We start from the raw sequence: 26001 nt of genomic DNA, 5'->3' as shown, positions 1-26001 counted from the left end.
CATTTCTCTTTTTCCTCTTCAAAGATTTCCAATATTAAATCCTAAAATATAAGACAAGAGATGATATACATGGTTTCTATATGAAGATTATTTGATTTATTTAAATAAAAAAATAGTTTGAAATTAGGAAGTAAAACGAATATTATAATTTGTTATACCTTTAAAAAATTGTTCCTATACAAATCTATACAGAAAAAGTCTAACATTTTTAATGTTTTGCTGAGCGGGCATAAAAAAATCGATGTTGGACCGCTGAGTGAGATGTTAGACCGCTCGGAGAGATGTTGGACCGCTTACGTGACAGAATGGGCGGAGCTTAATCTCATTTTCATTCTTTGATTTAAACAGTGACAGATCTAATGTAACATTACGTAATATAGTACAAAATACATGTATGTCAAAAAATATACAATAAAATGAAAGGTATAACAAAACATTTATTGACAGAGTTTTCGGACAAAACTGATGTCCATCGTAGCACCAAACTATTGCATGCCTTCGGCCTAACGGCCTCAGGCAGAGCAGTTTGGTTCTTGGGTCCGACAAAATGCATGTTGCCCTCGAACTCAGTCAATAAATGTATAATACTCAATGATTATTCACAAACCTTTGCCCATGTCATCATTTGCTCTTCGTGCATATATTCAGCCTTCATGCTTGTTTCATTTTTTATCTAATTCAGAAAGAAAAAATAATAATAACACATGCTTCAGATAAGAAATAATAATACAAAAAAATGTTGATTGTCTTGATAAACAATACATGTATAAGTACATGTAATTACATTATACAATATATATAATTTGATTATGACTAGCAACATACACTTAAAACAATATACAGTGAAATCTCTCTAATCTGACATGTTCAGAATAGACAGGGTGTCGAATTGCGCAGGGTTAGAGACTTTCTAAGAAGAAATTGGTCTTGTTGCGTTGGGTAAAAAGGGCAAATAATAAGCAGAATGAAATATTACCACTTCCATCACTTGCATCAGTTCTGCAAGAACTGCCTCAAAAATTAGGATGTTCTTTTCTTCCACTAACTGAAAAAAGGAAAATATAATTAAACTATGCCACTTTACAACATACGTTCAACCGTACACAACTTTTCAGTGATTTTTGATGGAATTGGGGCTTTTTTACTTTTTAAGAATTTTCCGCAATTTTTTATTAAACGCTTATTGAGCTAATTTTCGGTATGACTTGACTTTGATGATTTAGGGATCAAGTGTAAATTTTACGTTAGGACGTAGTACGTTAATGCAATTAATGTTTGAGAGGCCTAAACTCTGACACCAACTTCAAATTGGAATCCATAATCCCTCCATCCTCTGATTCATAAAAAAGGATATACATGTATTATAAATCATATCTAGATCTGTTACACTACATGTACCATGTACAGAACGAAAAGATTAGGCGCTTCTAAATCTAACCAAGTACAAACAGAAAGACATTAGCACAGTACAGACAGACGGACAATAAGCTAGCTACACATAGATAGACAATTAAGCTAAGCTAGGTATACACAGACATGTGGCTAAACAATTAAGCTAAACTAGGTATACACATAGCTAGATAATTAAGCTCAGCTAGGTACATATAGCTAGAGAATTAAGCTAAACTATGTACACATTTATAGGAAATTAAGCTAGGTACAATTATATAGACAAATGCACGCAGACAAGTACTCACAGCAGCCCCCCCCCCCTTTAAAGGGATATTAAGCTTAGTATACACACAGATAAACAATTAAGCGAAGTACACACGGCTAGACAATAAAGCTATGTACACACAGAGAGACAATTTAGCTAAGAACACATGGCTAGACACTTAAGCAAAGTACTCACGGATGGACAATTAGATGAAGTACATAGATAGACAATTAAGCTACTACTTACCACGGTCTTTCTTACTATTTCCAGCATTGCGAAAGTTATAGTGCTAAAATCACCCTTCACTGTCGCTAAGTATACGGTATACCTATTGTGACGTCATGTGTATTGTGAGGTCATACAATGTTCATCGTCGCAAACCACGGCAAAAATGCACGATCCTCTCCCATTCTGGAGAGAGCTATATGCAGACTCCGGACCGTGGTTTGAGACGATGAGATAATTCGAAATTTGGCTTACCTTTTCTTGGTTTAGCTTGACCATCCCCATTCCCTACCCTCTCCCCTTTTCAATTGACTTAGTATTCCGCCGTGTGTGTGGTTAATATTTCTTTATTCATCAATCAAGGGCCCCTCAAAGGGCATGTAAAATTCATGATTATTACAGCACCATAGGCGTCGGAAGCGTAGGGGGTGGGGGGGCTAACCTCAACTTTTTTTGCAAAACAAGACATAATATTGGAATTGAAAATTGGGATTTACCTTTTTTAGTACACACAGAAAATCAAATAAGCAAAGTACAGACAGATGAACAATTGAGCTAAGCTAGGTATACACGCAGATAGATAATTATTTAAGTACACTTAGATAGACATTTAAGCTTGGTACACAGATAGACAATTAAGCTACGTATATACACACATGCAGCTATTCAATTAAGCTAAGTAGACTTAGATAGACAATAAAGCTAAGTATGGACATACAGCTACAGTGGAACCTCATTTATCCAGACGCCTTGGTTCCTTGTCAATTTGTCCGTATTCGTGAAGCATCCGAATATCTGAATTAACAATCAAACAAGACAATATAACATTAAAAAGTTCTGTTCCGATGAAAATTCGTCCGGAGACTGAAGCATCCGGATATCTGGCGTCCGAATATCTGAAGGTCTACTGTATACATTTTAGCTGAGTATGTACACACGGCTGTACAATTAGGCTAAGTATATGTACAAAAAGATTGAAAATTAAGCTCAGTACACACAGCGGTGTGTTCCCATTTCGCCTTAACTGTGAATTAGAGGTAAGAAAAAGTCCAAAAGTACTAAGGCGAAATGGGAATTTAGTATTTGTAAACATTATTACTAGATTGATATAAAAATTTAAATGCTGAAAATTAGATTAAATTTAACAATTAATGGGAATCTAATAAGATGTATATTGTAAATGAAATAATCCATGTAATACAAAAAATACTTTATTCTAAATATATAAAAATCTTCATCACCTTAATTCACCTGAGAACTTACTAAGGCGAAATGGGAATGCAAAATATTACAGTTAAGGCGAGATGGGAACAAACCCACACAGCTAGACTAATAAGCTAAGTACACACATATTAACAATTAAGCAAAGTAATCAAGGCTAGAAAATCAAATTATGTATACACAGAGAGACAATTTCAGTTAAGTATACACAAAGATAGACAATAAAGTAATGTGCACGCAGATAGACAATTAAGCTAATTCAGACGGACAAACAATTAAGTTCAGCTAGACAGACAATTAAGCTAAGAAAACAGACCAATATAGACAATAAAGCTTGGCAGACACAAAAAGACTATTAAAGTAATTACCCTCAGAAAGAAAATAAGTTAACTACACACAGATTAACAATTAAGCGAAGTACACATGGCTAGACACTTAAGCTACGTTCACACAGATAGACAATTCAGCTAAGTACACATGGATAGACACTAAAGCAAAGTACACACGGATAGACAATTTAGCTAAGTACACATGGCTAGACACTTAAGCGAAGTACACACGGATATATAGACAATTTAGCTAAGTACACATGGCTAGACACTTAAGCAAAGTACACACGGATAGACAATTTAGCTAAGTACACATGGCTAGACACTTAAGCGAAGTACACATGGATGGACAATGAGATGAAGTACATAGATAGACAATTATTAAGTTATTACTTACCACGGTATTTCTTACTATTTCCAGCATTGCGAAAGTTATAGTGCTAGAATCGCCCTTCACTGTCGCTAAGTATACGGTATATCTATTGTGACGTCACGTGTATTGTGATTTGTGAGGTCATATAGTGTTTTTGTTTTGTTTGTTTGTTTGCTTGTTTTGTTTTGTATTGTTTTTTTTTTTGCAAAGATAGAATACATTGAAAATTTCGGCTAACCTTTTCTTTGTTTAGCTCGATTACCCCCAACCCCAGTCGATCCCCTTTTCAATTTCTTCCGTCGTCTATGGTTAATATTTATTTATTCATCAATAAAGGGCCCTTCAAGGGCATGTGCAATTCATGATTATAACAGCACCATAGGTGTCGGAACCGGGGGGAGGGGGCTTAGCCCCCCCCCAACCCCTCCATTTTTTTGGACAAAAATAGACATTATATAGGCATTGAAAATTGAGATTTACCTTTTTCTTTGGTTAAGCCCCCCCCCCCCCATTCAATTTGCTTCTGACACCTATGAGCTTTAAGAAGTAATGGTTGCATTAGGTCACTTTTTGCCTGATCCTGCAAAAGTCCTCAAAAACAATTGAGTTACTGGTTATGGCTCACAGTGAAATAGGCTGTAGAATTGTAGCGTTATGAATTTAAATATTATTCTTTGACTACAATGCAACAGATCCCGTATCCCGTAATGCAAAAAAAAAAAAATGTGCAATTTACGGAACAAAATTTTTTGGGAGAATTGCACTTTCTAACTTTTGTAAATCATCTACCTTTCACCCCCTACTCCAGACACATTTTTAAACCAATTTGTATACAGTATTTTATCCTCCTATCAACCCTATATAGTCGCCTCTACAAGCGATAAATTGTTGTGGTCGAAGACTTCTATGTAAAACCATAACGCCACAGTTCTGCAGCTATCTCATTTTCTGTCAGGAACTCTAGATGCTCTTAATCTTAATTAAACACACCTTTGCAAATCCATGTCATTTACGATCATATCAAATGAAGCATTTTCTAAGTGCTTATTACTGTATACAGTGTTATTTTCCCCTGTAACACTTGAAAACCATTTTGCCCCGTTTTAAATTCGCCAAGTTACAATTTTGATTAAGAAATTATACTACATGTATTCATTTAATACGCCCCCCTTTTTTTAATTCGCCGGGCCAAACCGATGTCATGGCGAAAATAAAACGGGGCGAAAATTTCCCAGTATACTATCCAATATTATGAGTAAAGTACTTTTGTGAATAAAAGACCTTTTAACACATGGGTATTTTGTCTGTTTTTCGCAAACAAGTTCAGACTTTGGCTGTTTATAATTAATTTGTACATTGGTTGGCATACATATCAAAATTAGATGCCCCAAATCTGCTAAAGCTTCTCACGCAGCAAAAAGCGGTAGCTGCAGATCCGTAGCTCACTGGTCTGAAAAAAATTGAGATGGACGACTAGAAACCGGTCTGTCAATATTATTATTTTTTAGGAGAGCTACAGTCCTTTTGCTAAGGAAGTGCATGGTAGCGGTTTCGGAACATCTAATTTTATTTAGATTGCAAGTAAGGTAATGCCATTACTTGCATTAGGTAACTTTAATATAAATACGATTTTTTTAATTTATTCTAAGGAAAAAATATATTTTAAATTATATGTTTGTGTCAGATATTTTTAAGGTAGTTTGCAGGGTGTCTGAATAACTAATTATTGCCATGATCAACTGAATAAAAATAAAATTAACAAGCAGTTGAATGTTTGAAATTTAATATCTCCATTAAAATATTAAACTTTACATATCACAGATAACCAGAAAAATTTACATACATATACAAAGTACATATTAATACAATAAAAGTCTGGCTGCGTAATATTTGTGAAGTTTTAGACTCTGACAGTAATTGACAATCTCACTACAGTAAAACCACAGTCACACAACCCGTGCCTCATCCGCTAACCTGTATTGGAGGTATATACATAGATTTTTGCAGGTGTCTATTTGAGCGTCAAGATACAAATGTTTCACTGTTGGACCTTATGGAAAATTTGCAAAAGTTCCCTACAAGTTACTACTACATTTATAAATTATCAATTTCCTAAAGTATGTTATAAAAGTTTCATACCAAATCAGATATTCTTCTTAATTACTCAAAATATTCATTCAAGATAATAATTAATCAAATCCAAGTTATTAGCATCAAGTTTTCATATAAATATATATAGTTATTAACATAAATATATTTGTACGATGTCCATCAAAAGAGAAATACATCTTTATTAGAATTCTTTATTTTTTTTATCATATAAACGTATGAGTAGATGCATGTATTTTCAAAGTATAAAAATTAATATTTTTAACACCAATTTTAATATCATGTTTTATACCCAGGAAAAGACAACAAAACTGTGTTTTTAACAAAATTTCCTCTTAAAAATAGATTGTAGATCCATCACATGTCTGTAAATGCATGTTTTCAGCACCTAGCACACAAAATAAATAAGTATTGTATTTACAATTCTACTGTCAGCTATACAAATAATGTCCAATAAAATCTTAGATCCGCTCCTGTCTTCCTGTTATGCTTGGATCCTCCCCTTATTTAGACTGGTGCTTCTTCATCAGTTGCTTTTTCATCATGTTTTCTTGAAGTTTCTGTTAATTATAATGACATAAATCTTATAATTGGGCTCCACAATCAAATTTTCTTTGAAGTTTTTAAAAGTCCCAATTTTGGACAATAAGTTTCAAAATGATGTTCATAGAAAATGTCCTTTTGATGTTAGTATGACTACACATTATTGAAGCTCTTTGCATCTAATTACAGTTACCCCATTCTTAGTATAATTATGTCATCAGTATCATTATGTCATAAATTTTAGTAAGCAATCCTTCAATTACCCATATGTCTTAGACTAATACTTTATCCTCCTTAACCAAACTAATGCTCAAATTAAAACACCTCCCTGAACAGAGCTACATATTAACTTTGAAAAAGAAGACTTTAGTCTTTATATAAAATAATCATCCTATAAGTTCTATAATACACCAGTTGCTTCCCCTTGATTTTACCATTTTGCGCTTTCATCTACAACAGAATGCAATGCAAAAAATGCAGATCACCATCGTCATGCATTATTTACAAACAATTTATGCATAAAACTGAATGTAAAAATCACCTGATTAGTACGGGCAATTTACTGGGCTGCAATGAAAGCTAGCAAATTAAAACACATTGACATGCACTCATTCACATTAATAACATATCAAGGACCATGCTTATTGAAGACATCATATTAATGGAGAGATTAACTAGCAAAAATTTAGAAATATTGCAAAATTAACACATATGCTCTCTTGACAGACCCCCTCCTTTAAAATTTGGGTTATTTTGTCAAAAAAATCGTTTGAAAAATTCAAAGTCTAGTAAAGCAAATTGAGTTTCTGTTGGCAGTTTTAAGGTTCACTGACCCTCTGATAAAATAGGTAACTCTTACTTGGATAATTGACTAAAAATTATTCCTGTACAAAATTGTCATGATAAAGGGTCATTTCTGTCAAATTTTGCCCTGCACATTAATCAGAATATATGATTTAATTTATGAATTAAATTTTTTTTCAGGAAATCACTTGTATTAAAAGCAAAAAGCTATTTTTCCATATCTTTTTTCTTCATTTTAGTGCATAAAGAATGGGACAACGAATATTCAATTAGGGAGAGCAAAAATATTATGAAATATAGATTTGAGACAACGTATAAGACAATTCCATGATCAAAATGGCAAACAGTAGCAAAGAGAGAAACATCAAAATAATGATCGTTCACACAAATATTTAAACCAAACCAACATATATTTACACAAAAGCATGTTTTCTTAATCAAAAACATAGTGATTTTACATGCGTTATCTTGACAAAAGTCCATTTAAATCCCATGCCCTCACACACCTTTATAGTTATACAGGTACATAACACACACTGACATATAGATAATACATTATATATACAAAGGTGAAAGGTTATGCATGCACACAATATACACTCAGTGAACAATTAGAAATTACTCACTGCACACCTTAACGTTTTAGTCCTGTTTTAAGAAAAAATCAACCCCAATATAAATACAGCTTTAATTCCATGTTTTTAACAATCAAAATGTTAAATTCAATGATAGCCAAAATAAATCAGTTAAACTTAACTTCAAAATAAATTTTTCCTAAAATGAAGCCAAGATGGGTAACACAATATTCTTTTTTTTCAATATCATGTCCGACTTTCCAGTTAATAGGCTAAGAAATCTTTTTTTTCAGATTAATCCCACTGATGCCCCCATCCTTTTCCTCCTCCAACCCCCCCCCTTTCAGTAAAGCAGGTGTCCTAGACATGGGCTAAATAAGACAGAAAAGGGTGCCTTTTCTAAGGATTCAACATGCAGTTGAAGTGTTTTAGGTAGCTATCAAGTTGTTGACCCTACAGCCTTCCTAACCAAAAACTCTAACTCATATTTTTGTACATCTAACATTCTTCATTGAATTCTCTCCTAGGGATCATGCATTTGTGTATGACATGCAGTTTGACTTTCCCTACCATAATAAATTCCTGCATGCATACCACATGCATATATTGACCTATAAGGATCAGAATACCTGATGTCTGTTTTTTCTGTCTGACTAAATGGTGCAGTAATTCATTGTATTAGGTAGGTTTTTGTGAAACTTAAATCTATCATTTAGGCGAGAAATTGATCAAGGTCGAATATCAAGGTCAAAGTGATATTTGTTAAACATACAATAACTGAATTCATATTGATATGAGAGTATTATTATTTACTGCCAAAGTATTTTGAGCTACTTGTTAGTTAATTCATTCAATAAGCATGATCATTTATGAATTTGCTATTGATTAATTTGTATTATGTGGTGATATATCTTTATATTGGTACCTACGTCTAACTTTTGGAGGTCGATAATGAAGAGAGAGCGGAAGTTATCGGGAAGCTGCAGAGAACAAAACCAAAAATCTTACGTGTCAGTAACTTTGCTGGCCTGTACCTGTTTTTCTTTTTTTTACACTTCTTAAAATCTTACTTATATTCAGGTTTAGTATATAGGAATCTTTTTTACCCTCTGAGAATCTAGATTGTTTTTCAAAATTTAGTAAGGGCATTGGTTAGACCTTATGAACCTGCACGCTTCACATTGAAAGGGATTTAGATTTATTTCAGTGCACACAAACTAAATGTAATAATCTGCACAGCAAAAAAATTGTTTTAATTGGCTTACATAATTATACTGGTAAGGAAATGGTTTTATTTCAATACATGGGAATATACACACAATAATGTGAATTTGAAAATATTGGAAAGGGGTAGGCCAAGTTGTATAACAATGCTTTGCACGGTGGAATATTGGCATGCATGGCATCCTGTGTTTAACACTGAATACTAAAATCTATGTCTGAAGAAGAAAATACAGAAGGAATAAAGATATTTGGTCCATTATTCATACCCTTGTGGATACCTTATACCCCTATAAAAATTGTATTGAAACAAATAGATGATAGCTTTTCAAAGTTGTGTTTTTCATTCATGATTTATGGAATATGATAAAGAATGTACATGATTTATATTAATTTTTTGATGGCCAGCAACTACGAACAAAAAACAAACTTCAACACAAAACATGCATAACATGACAGAACAATCAATGCATGTATGAGGAGAACATGTACTTTACTGATATTAGACTGCTCACCTTTTGGAACTCCTTGACTTTTTCTGTGTGGGAAGAGGATTTCTGTTTGTGATCATCCTCTGACTTGGACAGCTGGTTCTCTTGGTGGGCAATTTTATTTTGTAACCTAAACAATCGAGGATTGTATGCCCTATGATAATTAATGAAAGAAAAAAAAGAAATGCATGAAAACCCCACATGTAAGTGGAAGACAGGAACACTGGTTCCCACAATGCAACAGTGTTTCTTCATTTTGATTGGCTGAAGATTAACATCATGTGACATTGTACAAAACCAAAATCTCACCAACATATTGTGAAATTATTTGTAAAAACATTTTCAAAAAACAAGGAAATTCGTTAATTCAAACCAGTTATTAATCTGTGTTCAAATTAAAATAAAAACTAATTATTGTCATTGTGCAACATTTTTAAACTTTGAAAAGTCTCAGTCACTTGAGTATGTGAATTCAATTAGATTGGTGTACATTGTAAATCTGATAAACCACTGTTTGTTAGACACATGAAAAGAGGTGTAAATTAAAGTATTGCCTTAAGTTAAGGTGTTAACTGATCCTTGAAAGGTTCTGTTTTGTAAGAATATTATTTTTAATCTAAATTTAGTTCCTATTGGATTTAGAAAATATGAAAATTTGAAATCTTATTATATATGAGGATGCTTGAAATACTTTGTATTTTTGAGAAAACTGAAATCTATCTCACAAAATTCTTTTGCATCTCCAATTTTTGATAGAAAGACCCCCCCCCTTTAGTTTTATTTTGGTTGAAAACTGTTCTATAAAGAGGATGGTTTTGACAAATGCTTTGACCGGTTATATAATTTCCTCATTTTTTCCCCTTTTTAGGAAGATTTTCTTTCTTATAATAAATTCTTACTCTATAAGCACAACACTTCCAGTATATTCTCATTTAAATTCACTGAAGGTTTTACAAAAGTTGTCAAAAATCAGGAATTTTTTCAGACAATATATGGGCATCATAGGATTTTAAAAGTTTTTAGGTCTTATCAACCATGCCAACTCAAGGTATAAAAGATTAAATAATTATATTTTTTATGGACAGTTTTCTTTATATACTAAAAAAACTTGTAATTCCTGTGGGTCCACCAATCTGTGACTTTCTAGGATCATGGAAAATACAAAGCATATTTTTCTGAATATCGAATATTTCTTCCTATATTGAATTTTAAATCAAAAAATTGTTGCAAAAAGATATTGTCTGCATTACTACCAAATATACTGGTATATCAAGTCAATACAAGTAGCATGCCTTTTATATACAAACTACACAACAGGCGAACATACTGGTCATTATGAACATTGCAGATTTTGAAAGATATTATTATATATATATATATATAATGCAATATAACATAATGATATATTATATGTATAAAAGGCAGTAAACAAATTACAGATCTAGCAAATTCAATATACTTTTAGCCATCACCCATTACTTATAATGAAAGATGGAAAAATGAGGGAGGAATGAAGTTGTTTAGTGAATATACACTTAATTTCAGAATCAGAGAATATCCAAAAGCTAGATTTCGAAGCTTTAGATCAGTAATAGCCAGAAATGAGCATTTTAAAGCCAGATTTTGATCAGAAATCAGCAGTTTCCCAAGGCTTATAAACCACACAACACCAGTAGCAGGGCACTATCTACAAGCCCCAAACACCATGCAGCTGGTCTGATGATTTATCAGAAGCACTTTCTTTGTGAGATGTTTTTGGTTTGCATGAACTGATGATTTTTAAATTTCTTTGCAAATATTATTACGCTTTTTTCTATTCATTGAGTGGAATTAATTTTGGTTCCTGATCAACTAAGGCATTCTCTTGCAAGAAACATGTTTGTATTGTTTATGTATATTATGCAATAAATGAGTCCTTTTAATAATAAAGGTGTTTTGTTAAAAAGCGTCCATTAAAAATAAATTATATAGCTGATATTATGTATATAATTATATGTATTAAAGCCAAAACAATGCTTTTAGCAGAAAAGCTGAGGCATATTTAATTGTTTGTTCATCCTGCAAATAGTTTTTTTTATTTATTTTTTTTTTATGTGGACTTCAGTGAATTTAATCAGAACCTTAATCTATCACCATGAACACAACCACCTGGTAATTATAAATCAACCTGCTGTGTTAAATGAACTGTAAATCAAGTTTTATCGTGTGAACATTATTTCTTTTTTTTAATAATTATACAAAACTGCTTGCAAAAATTTCATTCTAAAATATTATTCTATTAGTAAAAATAACATAGAGCAATAAACAACATTCTTGAAAAAATTGTTTTTCTAATGAATCCATTTGGAAAACATATATAATCTTGTTAAAAATAAGGTGACATCAAAAATTTAGCGAAACTTGATCAACTTTGGAATGTATCTGATCAATCATAAATTCTGTCTACAGCACTTGAATATATAAAGTTCCCAATATAGCTACTTGTTCATTACCAAAAATTCAAACAATTTAAAAAAAAGGTGGCTGCATTCATGATGATGTAGTCAAGGTTTTGTCGTAGCGGATCAAAGGGTGAATTCACACACACACACTGTGACAGGGTTATGTAGGTGAGATTTTAACAGACATTTTGATGCATGAGGCTTTTGATACCAGCAGAAAATTTCATTAAATACATGCTGACTCTCAATTTACATGGTATTAAAAATCACTAAAGAAAAATTGAACATCAAAGCATTTTGCCGATTTTTTTTTATATACAAGTCCTCATCAAAATGTCTGTTTTTTAATACCTTCCACTTACATTACACAACATGCAAACCCCCTAACACAACTTCAGAGCTCAACATAAAATAACAGATAAAAGATTTGTAATAGCCAATTTTCATCAAATCTAGTAACTCCATTTCTCTGAAAAATAAGTATTTACTACTCTGTCAGGTGGTGAAAGTCTCAACCAGGTTCAAGTCTCAATCAGGACTCCAACCCAGGGCCTCTTGAGTAACATGCCTGCACTCTAACCACTGAGCTATTGAGACCAGGTATATTGACTGATAATTTTTAACCTGGTGACACTATAACCATGTTTGTATTAAATTAGATTTCCTTTTAATTTCACTCTGGTAAATATTTAAGCCTAATAATACATAAAATCTTTCAGCTTTTAGAGACAATTTTTGAAAAGAGAAACTGAAGTTGTGTACAATATTTTTGAATTGACAACAAGTACAGATTACATGTTTATGAACATGCAATACATTCAATGTCATGTTGTTATCATATGATACAAGTGTACGATACAATGTACAAACATGATATATGTATATGATACATGATTTTACTAAGATACCATGATATACCCCTGTGTCTATACTTGATCCCAAATAAAGCTTTACTTTATTAACTACAAACTTTATAGCAATTCAATCATTTAAATAAGATACACTTCTAACTTTCCTCGAATATAAAACCAAAGATGTCCAACATATTATGTTACTAAAATTACTTTTACAAAAAAAATGCAGAAATTAAAGGCGCCACTTAAAAGATTATACTTCATACTGAATGTTTGAATTCATTATCATAATGTATTTTTTAATTCCAGTAAATATCATTTTAATTTAAACTGAATGAGGAATCTGGAATCTGAGAGTTAATCATAAGTGTAGCTTATTTTATCGTGACTGTGAGCACGCCCAGCCAGCCTAGTGACTCAGTGATTTGGTGTAATTAGCCTTCACACAGGTACATCTATACAAACATAAATTTGTAGGAATTCACACGCTGGGGTCACACTAATTACCTGACGTTGCGTTCATACATCCTGTCCTCGGAGCTGTGGGCTGTGGCCGGTCTTTGGGAGGGGAAGGATTTGGATGAGGCAGAGGGGAGATCACTGGACTTAGTGGGAGGGGGAACTACAATACAAAGGTCAAAGTTCAGTATTAAAGATAATAAATTGGACAAATATATATTAATTATTTAAATCCTTGATATGTTTACTTCATAAAATTTAATGTATCTTCATTCCCTCTTATATGACAAATCATAAAGTGCTTTGCAAAGATATGAATGTTAATGATTCCTAATATAACCTGACACAAAGAAGTCATGAAAGAAAATTGCAGCATAAAATTAATGTATAATTGAATAAATTGAGACTGTAGTCAAAACATGTTACAAGAGATATTGTTTTACAGAATCTTAAAATGCTTTTAACTTAAGGAACATAAATATAAATAAAACAATCCTCAACTTTCATCTGTAAGTTTCTGGTTATACCTGTGGACTTGATTCCTCGACTCTTTTTCCAGGAGGACAGGGTTTTAGACATACCAGTCCCTCCATTCACGGCCCCTGTCCCAGGACGCTGGGGTTTGGGCAGCGGGACGGGTTTATTGTCTGATTTCTTCCCCATCAGTGTAGACCCCTCCTTCCTGGAGCTGATGAACTGACCCAGACTGATTGGCTTGTTGCTCTCTTTACTGGATGACTTGGCCCCTAGTTTTCCCTGAGCAGGTGCCCCTGACCCCCCACCCCGGGGCTGCAGGGCTTTATTTAGACCTGAGGATTTCTGGCCCCTCTGTTTGGCCTCTGAGGCCGTTTTCTCCAGCTCGGACTTCTGCTCTTGGACCTTACTGATCAGTGGGTCAGATTTGCGTTTGGGTTTCTGGTCCGATTTAGTTTCGTTTTCCTCTGGTTCTTTTGACCAGGAGACAGGGGGTTTGGTGACCTTGATGTCTGAGCTGCTGAACTTCATGGAGAGGGAGAGGGTGGGGCTGACCATGACAGGGACAGCTCGAAAGACATTCTCATCCCCCGCGTCTCTCTGTACTGGAGCCACAGGGCGAGAGGCATTGTTGTTGTCATTGGTTCGGGGTACTGAAATCAGAAGCATAAAAGACATTATAAAAATGACATACTCCAAGATTGAAATCTGAATGTCAAAGGGTTATATTAAAACTTGTAGTTCAGACAAAATCTTATAAATTCAATACTAAAACCAAATATTATACATGTGTAAGAAATCTCTGCAAAATTCATAACCTATAGCTGTGGATGGACATCATGGCAAACCAATTATTCATCAGTTTTTCAATATTAAGTAAAATGGGGTCATAAAAATTATTAGCCATGGATTAATTCTAAAGGCCATTCTCAAAAAAAAAAAAAACTAGAACTGTCCAATCGGGACAAAATACCCCCCGCTGGGTTTTTCAGAAGTAAGTTTTTGTATAATAAAGATATGTATCAAACACGAATTATAAAATTTTTCTTCCAGTGACCTTGAACTTCCCCAAATGACCTTGGGTCAAGGTCATGACACATCCTTGGGTCATGGGCAATCTTTGAGTGAAATAAGAACCTACCAAGTTTATCAATAAGAAAGATATGGACCGGACACGAATTATTAAATTTTTCTTCCAGTGACCTTGAACTTCCCCACATGACCTTGGGTCAAGGTCATGACACACCTTTGGGTCATGGGTAATCTTTGTATGAAATGAAAACCTACCAAGTTTATCCTTAAGAAAGATATGGACTGGACACGAATTATTAAATTTTTCTACCAGTGACCTTGAACTTCCCCAAATGACCTTGGGTCAAGGTCATGACACACCCTTGGGTCATGGGCAATCTTTATGTGAAATGAAAACCTACCAAGTTTATCCATAAGAAAGATATAGACCGGACACGAATTAAGAAATTTTTCTTCCAGTGACCTTGAACTTCCCCAAATGACCTTGGGTCAAGGTCATGACACACCCTTGGGTCATGGGCAATCTTTGTGTGAAATGAGAACCTACCAAGCTTATCCATAAAAGATATGTGTCAAACATGAATTTTGAAATTTTTCTCCCAGTGACCTTGAACTTCCCCAAATGACCTTGGGTCAAGGTCATGACACACCCTTGGGTCATGGGCAATCTTTGTGTGAAATGAAACCTACCAAGTTTGTCCATAAGTTACCGGACACGAATTATGAAATTTTTCTTCCAGTGACCTTGAACTTCCCCAAATGACCTTGGGTCAAGGTCATGACACACCCTTAGGTTATGAGCAATCTTAATGTGGAGTAGTAGATTCTAATGTCCCTCTGTAAGAAAGATATGGACCGGACACGATTGCACAGACAAGTGACAGACGGACAAGGTGATTCCTATATACCCCCCCAAACTTCGTTTGCGGGGGGTATAATTAACATTACAATTTGTCTTTCTTATGAAGGGGAGATAAAGATATTTCAAGTTTCCTTGATGAGTAAAGTAGAAGCATATACTATACTGCTCGACTTAATGATATCATCTAGTTTCAAATTGATATAATGTAGCTTCTATAAATCTCAAATCAATCACTGATGAAATTCAAAAGCTTTAAGCATTTAAGATCATGGCAAGATTATTCAGCTTCGATAAATCCTTAGACCTAAATCTGAAGAGTTAAGCAAAGAAAACACCCACAAGCTCCTGATGACTTAGAATTTTGTGTTACATGCATGACAAACTAGTGACCTGTACAAACCAAACAATGTCGAGAAAATGCATGAACAAGTGAACAACATCGGCACAATGTGTTGAACAGTGATGTTTAGCTTGAATTGATATCACCCAAGAAATCACATAATCATTAGTGCTTGTGCACTCATTACCTCTGATTCTTCCTAAAATTAAATCATGAAATTTATTTTTCGGATTAAAAATGCATTCAATACTTGAAAATCTAATAAAAGCCATCAATTATTTCCATCAAAAATAAAAATTTGAAACAGTTAGCAAATATCAAAGTGAATGCAAATTTATTTACTGTCCATTATAATTCACATGCCGTATCAATGTTTATACAATCACTGTGGAAATATACCTGCTAAATCTTGGAAGTAGCTCTCGCTGATTTCTCTGTCAGGAGAACTCCGTAAACTCTGCTCGTGTTGCTCGAAAGACAAGATTGAGTCTCCCCCGCTGGTTCCGTCGGACCGATGAGTTAACTCCCCTGTAATGTCCTCTGTGTTGTCCTGTCCTGCAAGGTCAGAGGTCACAGACAGCAAGGTCAAATCAGGTTCATCCATGATACCACTCTCCATTGTCAACTGTTTACAACAGATAGGATAGAAAGGTTTATAATCATGAACATAATGTGTATTTACTCAATGAATTCAAACAATTTAGTAAATGTATCTTTTCAACAAAATGAAAGCATGGTAAGACTGAGTTCTGCAAATCTTATCAATTTTCAATTGACATATATTTTCTACTTTTGTTCCTCTTATGAAAAATCAAAAGAATTCAAAGATTTTTTAAACTCAAGGATTTTGTTACAAATATTTTTTTCCTTGATACCTGTTGATAACTGCTGCTTTCCATGTAACTTGGATGATTGTCTGCACTGAGTTCCACCGTGCTCTCAATTTCAGCAGAATACATCTGCTTCATGACTAAGCTGTCTGGAGTAGCCTCGTTTTGGCTCTCAGGGGTGGTTAAAACACTAGACACGCCCCCTGGACCTGACTGACCAATCTCCTTATTCTTTGTAATAAGCTGCTTGTGTTTGGTAATCAAGTCTCGAGACTCTTGAATCAATTGGTCCAAGTTAGCGAACTTCTGGGCCACGAAACTCTCATCCTCCTCACCTTGGCTCAAGGAAGACGAAGTGTTCCTGCCCGATTTATCAGACATGTTCTGCGCCCCGGGGCTATCCACACTGTACTGACTCAGAGAGGAATCAGTTTTAGCATGGACATCAGGACTGGACTTGAACGAAAACTGGGTCAAGGATCCCAATGCTTTAGATGGATAGTCTGTATTCACTGTTATCTGGGTCAAGGACAGGTCATCCTTAGAGGATTGGTCAGTGGTGGTCACAGTGAACTGACTGAGAGACGACTCATCAGGAAGCTTAGACAGAATATTGTAATCCGACCGATTACTCTGATCCGACGTCTGACTCTCTCCCACCTCTGAGACCCGAGAAAGGCCTCCGTGACCCGAGGCCCTGGTGAAGGCTAAAGGCTGGGGCGGGGACTGATGTTCAGAGTCATCCATGTGAAGTGAGAGAGCTCGAAACTGTCCGTCTGACCGTGGAAATGTTGAGGATCCAGCCTGAATTTCTGTTTCTTCTGGAGAAGTCGTGAACTGTGATATTTGAGACAGTCTTTTTGTAGACGGTTGTACTGATTTATAATTGGGTGTACTGGCATAGTCTACTTTACCACTGACATCATAAGAATGAGCCTCCGGAGAGACGAATTCCCCTGAAGTGTTATCCGGTATAATCTGAACACGGCTCTGTCCAATGAAATCAAACTCCCTAGTTCCCATGGTGCTATTATCCATCTTTAAATCCAAGTAGCTGCTGGTGCTCTCGGATGTGGAGGCCAGACTTGCTGGATTAAGTTCACTGTCCTTTTCGTGTGGAGACACTCTGTTGTTTCTGCCATTGTCTTGGCTGCTCGGCGAGACCTCCGATGAAATTGGGTACTGGGAGAGCTCTGATTCCAGTCTGCCGGCCGGGGACAAAACGCCTCGATCTGATTTATCACTGGACTCCGATATTGGGTACTGCGACAGATCCATGTCGGAACCAACCTTGACAAATTCCATAGAAACTTTGCCCTGCCTCATGTGAACGACGTTGTAACTCCTGTCCACAGGGGCTGTGTGTGGAGCATTGTCTGCTGACTCCTTCACTGACCTGGAATTCGATTCAACGGAAGCTCTCTCGGGTTGGAGTTTATGAAATGACACAAGTTCATCTGCCCAAGATTTAGAACTTCGGATTGAGAGAGAGTTGAAGATACCCATCCGTGCTGTCGCTTTGGTTTCTGGCAGCTTGAATCATTGGAACTCCTGACAATTTTTCGGAGCCAGGTGTTACCATGGAGATTGATCCTGGAGTTGTAGAGAGAGTTGAAGATACATTCAGTTCTTCCAAAGCTCCTAAAACCAATAAAATATTATCAAGCAAGACAGATTGTAAGTTAAAATAAAAGAAGTAATTTCTTTTCTACAAATTTTCTACATATTTGAATACAGTGGACCTTCAGATATCCTAGGAGCAGAGAAGAAGATTTTATGTATTTTTACGCCAGATATCCGGATGCTTTTCAGTATCCGGACGTTTTTATTCATCGGAATAGAATTTTAAAATGTTATTTTGTCTTGTTTAACTGGTGATTCAGGTATCCAGACGCTTCACTTATAATCGGACAAATTGACAGGGAACCAAAGTGTTAATTCATTTATATCTAGGATAAAGAATTCATGTATTTTTACTATATAATCTATAGGCTCCACTGTATTTTATATCAAAATTTTTCAAATTTATAAAAAAAAATTCAAAATAATAATTTTTAAAGTAATTGATTTGGTGAGAACTTCTGGTAAATCTGAATTTAAAACAGGAAAAAAACATGGTATTCATATACATAACAAACTTTTACCAGTAGAGAGAGAGTCTGGTAAAATTCACAATTTTGGTAGAAGCACTCTTGCTAATCATAACAGTTGGTTTATTTAATACCCTGAGATGTAGTTCATCATCTTATACGAGTCTGCCGAGTCGTCCTCCTTCAGATTATAAAACACGTCGTTGGTTTTCTGCTTCAGCCTGTCCAGTACCCCAGGAGAGAACTCTGATGCCGTCGCCATCACGTCGTCCAGCTGGGCCGTCTTATACCCTGTGTCCTCGGCCGGCCGTCTGTCAGTAGGTGTGATGGCTGGTTCCACGCGCGGTGGGGGCTGGGTGCTTTCTATAGAGCTCCGCTCAGTGGAGGACAGACTGTGGCGACTGGATGCCGCGACTCCGGAATGTCTAGCACTAGAGGGGGAAGTCTCCACTTCCTACATAGTAAAACACAATAATGAAAGCATATTTTAAACATAAAAAAATCAACTTTGAAAGACAATACATTTAAATACTGAGAAATTCAGATCAAATTAAAGGACTTACGTGAATAGTACTAAGTTCATGAGGCCTGTGGTCTCCTAGTAGTGTTGCCATTTTATTGGGAGGGGCTAACCTTTGACCTGGTTTATCAGCCAAGGGTGATTGGTCATCAGAAAACTCCAGTTCAGAAGAATCTTCTAAAATTAAAATATGAACTCTGCATTCTTTCATTTAAATCCAAAAAAAAAAAGCCATACAATTTCCAAGTATAAAATTTTTCTTGAAAAGTTTAAAGAGGAAAAGAATAATAATCCAGAACTTACCCTCTGAGTCTAGTAGATGATCTTTAGGCGGTGCCAGCTGTTGAGGTGGTAGCTTTCTCTGCACCACCTGATGGCGCTGTAGGATCTCCTCCTTCTGTCTCTGTATGGCCTCTAGCTGCCGCCTCAGCTCCAGCTGTCTCTGCTCAAACAGGTCATTCCTCTCCTTGGCGGTGCTGAGCAGTGAGAGATCAGACTCCGCAGTCGTGGTACCTGATCTCCTCCCCGGTAATGCTGGACTCCCTCTCTCTGTGGAGGAGGACATGGTGGTGTCATTCAGGTCCGTGGTCTCGTTAGCGGTGGTCGAGCCTGGGCTTGGTTGGTAGAGCGGCGATCTTCCTGGTTTCCCTGGCGTCTCGTGGATTGTATCATCAGCATCGAATGGCAGGGACTTCCTCACTTTCTGAAATTTATTTTTCCCATTCTCTGCTTTGGCTTCCGAGGGTTGCTGTTCTTCTAATGGTCCAGAGAGTCTGGCAGAGTAGTAGGGGTTACTTGCTAACTGAGATAGAAGAGAGGTCATGGCAGCCCTATTTGGAGAGAGAGTTTTTGAGGTCAGAAGCTTAGGTTCCCCTTGACTGGTTACTTGAACATCTTCACTGAATCCGTTTTCTGCCGGCTTTACAGAGCCATCCACTGGAGACTTGAACTCTAGCTGAGGAAACCTTTGGAGAAGTTCCTGTCTTCGTCTCTCAATTTCTGCCCTGGTCTGAGCCAGGACCCTCTTGCTCTGTTCATGCTTGAGTAGAAGTTGTTGCTGGTATTCTTTCACTTTCCTCATGTGTTCTGCTTGTAGTTGTGACTGTGTTGGCAGCTGTCATGGAGATTGTGGAAGGAATTGGCAGTGAAGGGGTAACGAATGTTCCAGGTGCCACAGAACGAACATTGTTCGGCTGACTAGCACTCACGTGAGGTTGGACAGAAGCAGCAATTGTAACAGAGGGTGTAACAGAAAAATATGAAAATGGTGGGGCAGTCTGAGCATTTGGAATGGATGAACTGGATGGAATGGTATACTGAGAAAGAGAGGGGGGCTCCACCCAGCTGTGAGAGGAGACCGATGCCATGGAAACCTGAGAACGTATGGACTGAGGTGGCTCTGCCCACATCTGCCCATTAAGAGTCGTCTGCCCATTCAGCAAGGATGGCCCACTTGCTAGTGGAACATTATACCCTTGGGATGTCTGTCTTACTCCACTCAATGACTGTCCATTCTGAACTGGGCGGGGTAAGCCTGTGTACTGCGGCTGAGGGCCTTGGCTGGCCTGTGTTGGGTATCCAGATGATGATGCTGGGGCCTTCATTCCTTGCTGTTGCTGATAAACTTGGCCGTTAGCTGTGATGATTTCCTGGTCGTACCTTGGAGAAATGTGTCCTCCCACAGATGTGTTAAGCTGCTGTTGTCTCCTGTTTAATTCCTGTAGCTTCCTCTCCAGCTCTCGCTTCTGTTCCCTGTAAACATTTCATCCACATTACTGTCTTGTAAATAGTAACTTTACTTGTTAATAAATACTACATTAAAAGAGGGAATAAGAAAGCAATAATTTACTAGTATTCAAAATTTATATTTCTGTATATATAGTTTATGGACTCTACAGTATAGAAATTTGAATATCATGACAAAAAAGGAATGGTAATATAAAATAAAAAAAAAGATATTAGTATGTGCCTCACTCTGTTTACAATATGATGTGCAAATGCTAAATTTACTCAAAATATTAATTTACTTTAATATTCAAAACTGCAGGTCACACAGTTTTTTATTTTCAAAGCTCCTTCTTATATCCATTTTTTTTAAGTGAGGGAAAAATAAAAGTGCTTATAATCTTTCAAAACTTGTTTTTTTCTAAAAAGCAAAAAATCTTCCTATATCACTCATACTTACGCTGCATGTGAACCAATGACCATTAAATCTAACAGTGGTCTGTTAAAACAAATTTGTGTTAAAAGAGCTACATATTAAACTAGTAAAATTTTAGAATTCTATATGTTTAATTAATTGAAGAATAAATGTATCACACATTATATATACAGTAAATAAAAGTATTTCAAGGTATATATGTATTTCACAGATAAACCATAATTACATGTAAATAAAAGTATTTCAAGATATACTGTACAAGTATTTAATAGTAGAATAAATGTATCATCATGACCATACAATACAAGTGCATGTAAATAAATGTAATTTTAATAAGTACTATACATGTTTATTTCAAGTAGTATATTTTACATGTTTTACAGTTAAAAGAATCTAACTGTATCTCATACAAGCCCTCAACTGGGTCCTTAGGACAATATAATTTTAAAGATAGATCATTCTATCTACATTGTAATATTACTTCAACCAATGCCCCATGTTTCTACACTTCTTCCAAACTCAGAGAAGATAATTGTACTTACTCTATCTCTCTCTGTTGTTCTAAGACTTCCTCCACAGATCGCAGATTCTGGTCACCAAACTCTGGCTCCATAACCTAAAACAATTTTACCAGAAAGTATTTTATAGACAGTAGCTTTTAAGTGTGTGAATTGTAATATAATAATCTAGATTTTATACATAAATTTACTTCACTTTGTAGAATGAAAATTGTTTCAAAAAAGTAATTGAGCCCGTTTTTTTTTTTCAATATTCATGTATTTTCTAAATAGAAAATTTCTGGAATAGAAATAAAGCATCATACTGACTGATGGTATAAAATAAAATTTACTTCGGTAGAAATGGGCGCATACAGTATAAAACATTAACTGTAATATGAATTCAATTTAAAGCCTTAAAGGTCAAAAGGTTAAATACCTGTTTTACTGGTTCCCTCTGCCCTGACCTTGACCTCTCCTGGGGATACTGTTGTGTCTGTTGCCGTGGTAACTTCTCTGGTTGTACGACCTTGACAGGTGCTATGTTCTCATTACCTGGGGAACCTTGTTCTGAGATAGAGTACTCAGAGAGTGTGGCTGCTCATGACCAAAAACAAAATAAGCACTGTAAAAGTGGAAATTTTAGCAAATTTTGCAATGTAATTATTTTGCAAAATTTAACTTAATTTTGGCTTTGCAACAAATGATTTTTTATTAAGTACCATGCTACAACAACAAATCAAGACATTAAGTTTATCCCTTAACCTATGCAAAAATAAAAGCTATGGCCCTTGGAAATCAATGAACAAAATTACAAATAATATATAACAATGATTCATTTTAGACTGATTTCTTTTCCGATATGCACGGATTGCTGCAAATGTTTTACTTTACTTTTTTTCATGGTTTCTTCAATAGCTGTTTCCTAATTGACTTTTTCTTACCACACATCAGTGTTTACCTGTGCTCTTTCCCGGGGACGGCTGGCCTGGTTTGGTCGTCATGGATGCCCCTCCACTGGGAACCTCCTGCATGGACTTAGACATCCATTCCTGTCTCTGGGACTTGATTCTGTCCATCAGTTTCTTCAGAACTTTCTCTGTGATAAACAGTTAATAAACTTAAGTCAGAAATTCAATCTAGACTTCCTGTTGTCATATTCTTATTAATAAGGTTCAACACCCCTCTCTCTTACTTTACCGATTTAATTTACAAAATGTTATTTAAATTTGGTTTTTTTTTTTTTTAAAAATAATTATACCATTTGTCCAGAAATTTAATTTATAATCAAAATGCAAAAATTTCAACATACCTTGTTAGACAAAATTTAAATGGTGATAGTTTTTAAAAGAAAAATAATCAGTTGTCCCAGTCAGAGTTATCTATCTTATCAAAAGGTGGTGAACCTTAATCTAAATTAGACAAGGTTCATAGCTTTAACTTGACCAAATTTTCTTTCCTTTTTTATTTTTTATTCTGACATGTTTTTAGAGTCCTTACCTGGTTGTTTCTGGACGCTGATGTCGTCCTGTGTTTTCTGTATGTTGGAGGTATCCTTCAGTATGGTGGGGACCCTGGACACAGGGGGTGGCTGTAGGGGGGTCGTGGTGTCGGTCAGGACGGATGCCTCCAGGGACTCGGTGGCTGTGGGGGTGTCTGGAGGAGGGTGGGGGTCAAGAGCGAGACTCAGGTCACCCAGGTAATCTACATATCAAGGAACGGGTTAAAGACTAATTGATTTTAAAATTTAAAGATTGTTGAAATTTCATTGAGTTTTACTTTACTTTACTACTCTTGAGAATTAATAGGGATGAAAAAAGCAATATTCCACTGAATAAAAAAATCAGAATGCATTAAAAAATCAAGTAAATCAAAAATAGGTTAAAATAAATCAAAAAAGGGTTAAATATAAAATCAAGCCAGGAAGAAAAATTAAACAAGGAAAAAAAATTGCAAAATTTGCATCCATTGTTTGTTCACAAACACTGTTCATTAATTTCACTGCAAAACTTCCTTTTAAATCATATTTTATAAAAGCAAAGAAAACAGAAGGATAAGGTGTAAAGATTTAATAGTTAAGACTCAGTACAGAGATCGGCTTCTCATACTTGTGTCAGCCATGTACATGTCCTCAAACGCCTCCTCCATGTTTTTCTGACGCTCATCTTTGTCCTCAAGTCTCCGATGTGGGGGCTCAAACACCTGCTTCTACAACAGAAAAAAAAATGATGAAGACCTTTAAAGCAATAGATGAACTTACAAGTATCAAAGTTTGGTAGGCATATACATGTACCAATCAACTCCTCTCTATGGACACTTACTGGGATATTAGCTACCACCTTCTGTCTCCTGTCACGGTCCGCTCGCTGGAGGTCACTGAGGTCATGTAGGATCTGGTTGTAGTCCTACATTATCAAGAAATGAAAGAAATTAATTCATACCCAAAAATATTTTGAATCCTTCACAATTAACATTAAGAATGAAAAAAGCTCTGAAATTTGTGACTCTCATTATTAAACAGATGATTTTATATTTATTCTTATTTTAAATAAAATATGATCAAAGGATTATCAAATTGTTAAGAGGGCATCAAATATTTTTTATGGAAATAATTCAGATGATTTTTAAGTGTTTTACAAGTATTTATGAATTTAGTCTTACATGAGAGAGTAGCTCTTTCTCCAGGGCATTATTGTGCCTGACTCTTGCCCTAGACAGGCGGTCGTTATGGAGACGGACCATTTCAAGGTCCATTTCTTTTGTCCTTAGTTCCTCCTCCTCTGCTGCTTTCCTAGCGTCTTCCTAGAAGTCAAAATCAAAATCTCCTAAACATCAAAATCTTCCTATCGAATTTGTTTTTATGAAAGCTTTGTAATTACAGTCAAACGTCCATTTCCCAAACTTGATAGGACTGAGGAAAAACTTGGAGTTATCCATGAATTGAAAATATCAAGGGTGAAAATTATACATATTCATTGTATTCAAAAAAATATGGGTTTTAAAGATAAAAAAGTTCAAGTGTAAATGTACTGGATTGTTTCTGATATGTTAAAAACATAGTATGTCATTTTTTTTGTATTACTCTTTTTGTTCAACAAGCAATATTAAATTATGGATAAAATTGTAGTGTTGTCAAATCAACTGAAAATCAGAATCGATTAATCGGTAGCATCGGTTGACCCTAACCAACTGATCATCGGCCAATAATTGAATCGATAACCCTTTGCATAAAATAGGTATTATATTTCATATAAAATTTAGAATTTTATTTTTAAATAATGTACGTAAAGGTACATTGTACAGATCGAAATTCTAAAAACAGTATATATGCAGTTTGATTAACAATTTCAGTAATACAGACTTTTGCATGATTCGGAATTACTTGGACTGGGAAACATAAGCATTGACAGATCAGGTTTTAATTTACATGATCATCTAAAATATATATCAAATTAATTTTTTAAACTGTTATAAGACATTTAATATTGCAAATCCTTGTGATTACGCATGAAATGAAAGGTGAATTCCCCCAAATACTGAAAACTAATATAATTCATTTATACAAGTAGTTTAGTTTCTTTAGTTTAGAAATACAATTATGTATTATTAAAAACATTATCTTATGATTTATTTTAAACAGATTTTAAGTACATGTATTCTAAAATAGGTAATAAATAGGACAGCACTTGGAAGATATATATTTTTATAACAAGAGCCTGTTCTTGAAATAAAAGTGAGAAAACTATTTAAAAAAAGGATATGTGCTGAAATATACCGATAATCTCCAATCGATTGTCTAAAATCGACAGCCTTTCTGACCGATCATCGATTATAAATTGATCATCGTGACAACACTATAAAATTGTAATTTTTTTAAATGCTTAAATGTATGC

At 35.1% G+C, this 26001-nt stretch overlaps 1 long non-coding RNA gene and 1 pseudogene across 1 annotated transcript; both read right to left on the bottom strand.

Annotated features, from left to right (window-relative positions):
• Window positions 1-606: 606 nt before the first annotated feature.
• LOC134247542 (uncharacterized) lies at window positions 607-1979 on the bottom strand. The gene is made up of 3 exons (XR_009987879.1): window positions 1904-1979; window positions 977-1045; window positions 607-673 (listed from the first exon to the last, which is right to left on the bottom strand). It is a non-coding gene; the product is annotated as an uncharacterized LOC134247542 (long non-coding RNA).
• Window positions 1980-5571: 3592 nt separating this feature from the next.
• Window positions 5572-24906, bottom strand: LOC134247540 (uncharacterized; annotated as a pseudogene).
• Window positions 24907-26001: the final 1095 nt, after the last annotated feature.

This window comes from Saccostrea cucullata, unplaced genomic scaffold (assembly GCF_032062105.1).
Source record: "Saccostrea cucullata isolate Sc308-1 unplaced genomic scaffold, CSIRO_AGI_Scuc_v1 ctg8670, whole genome shotgun sequence".
NCBI classification, from domain to species: domain Eukaryota; kingdom Metazoa; phylum Mollusca; class Bivalvia; order Ostreida; family Ostreidae; genus Saccostrea; species Saccostrea cuccullata.
Note: the sequence above shows the minus strand (reverse complement) of the source record. Positions and strands in the feature narration are given on the sequence as shown.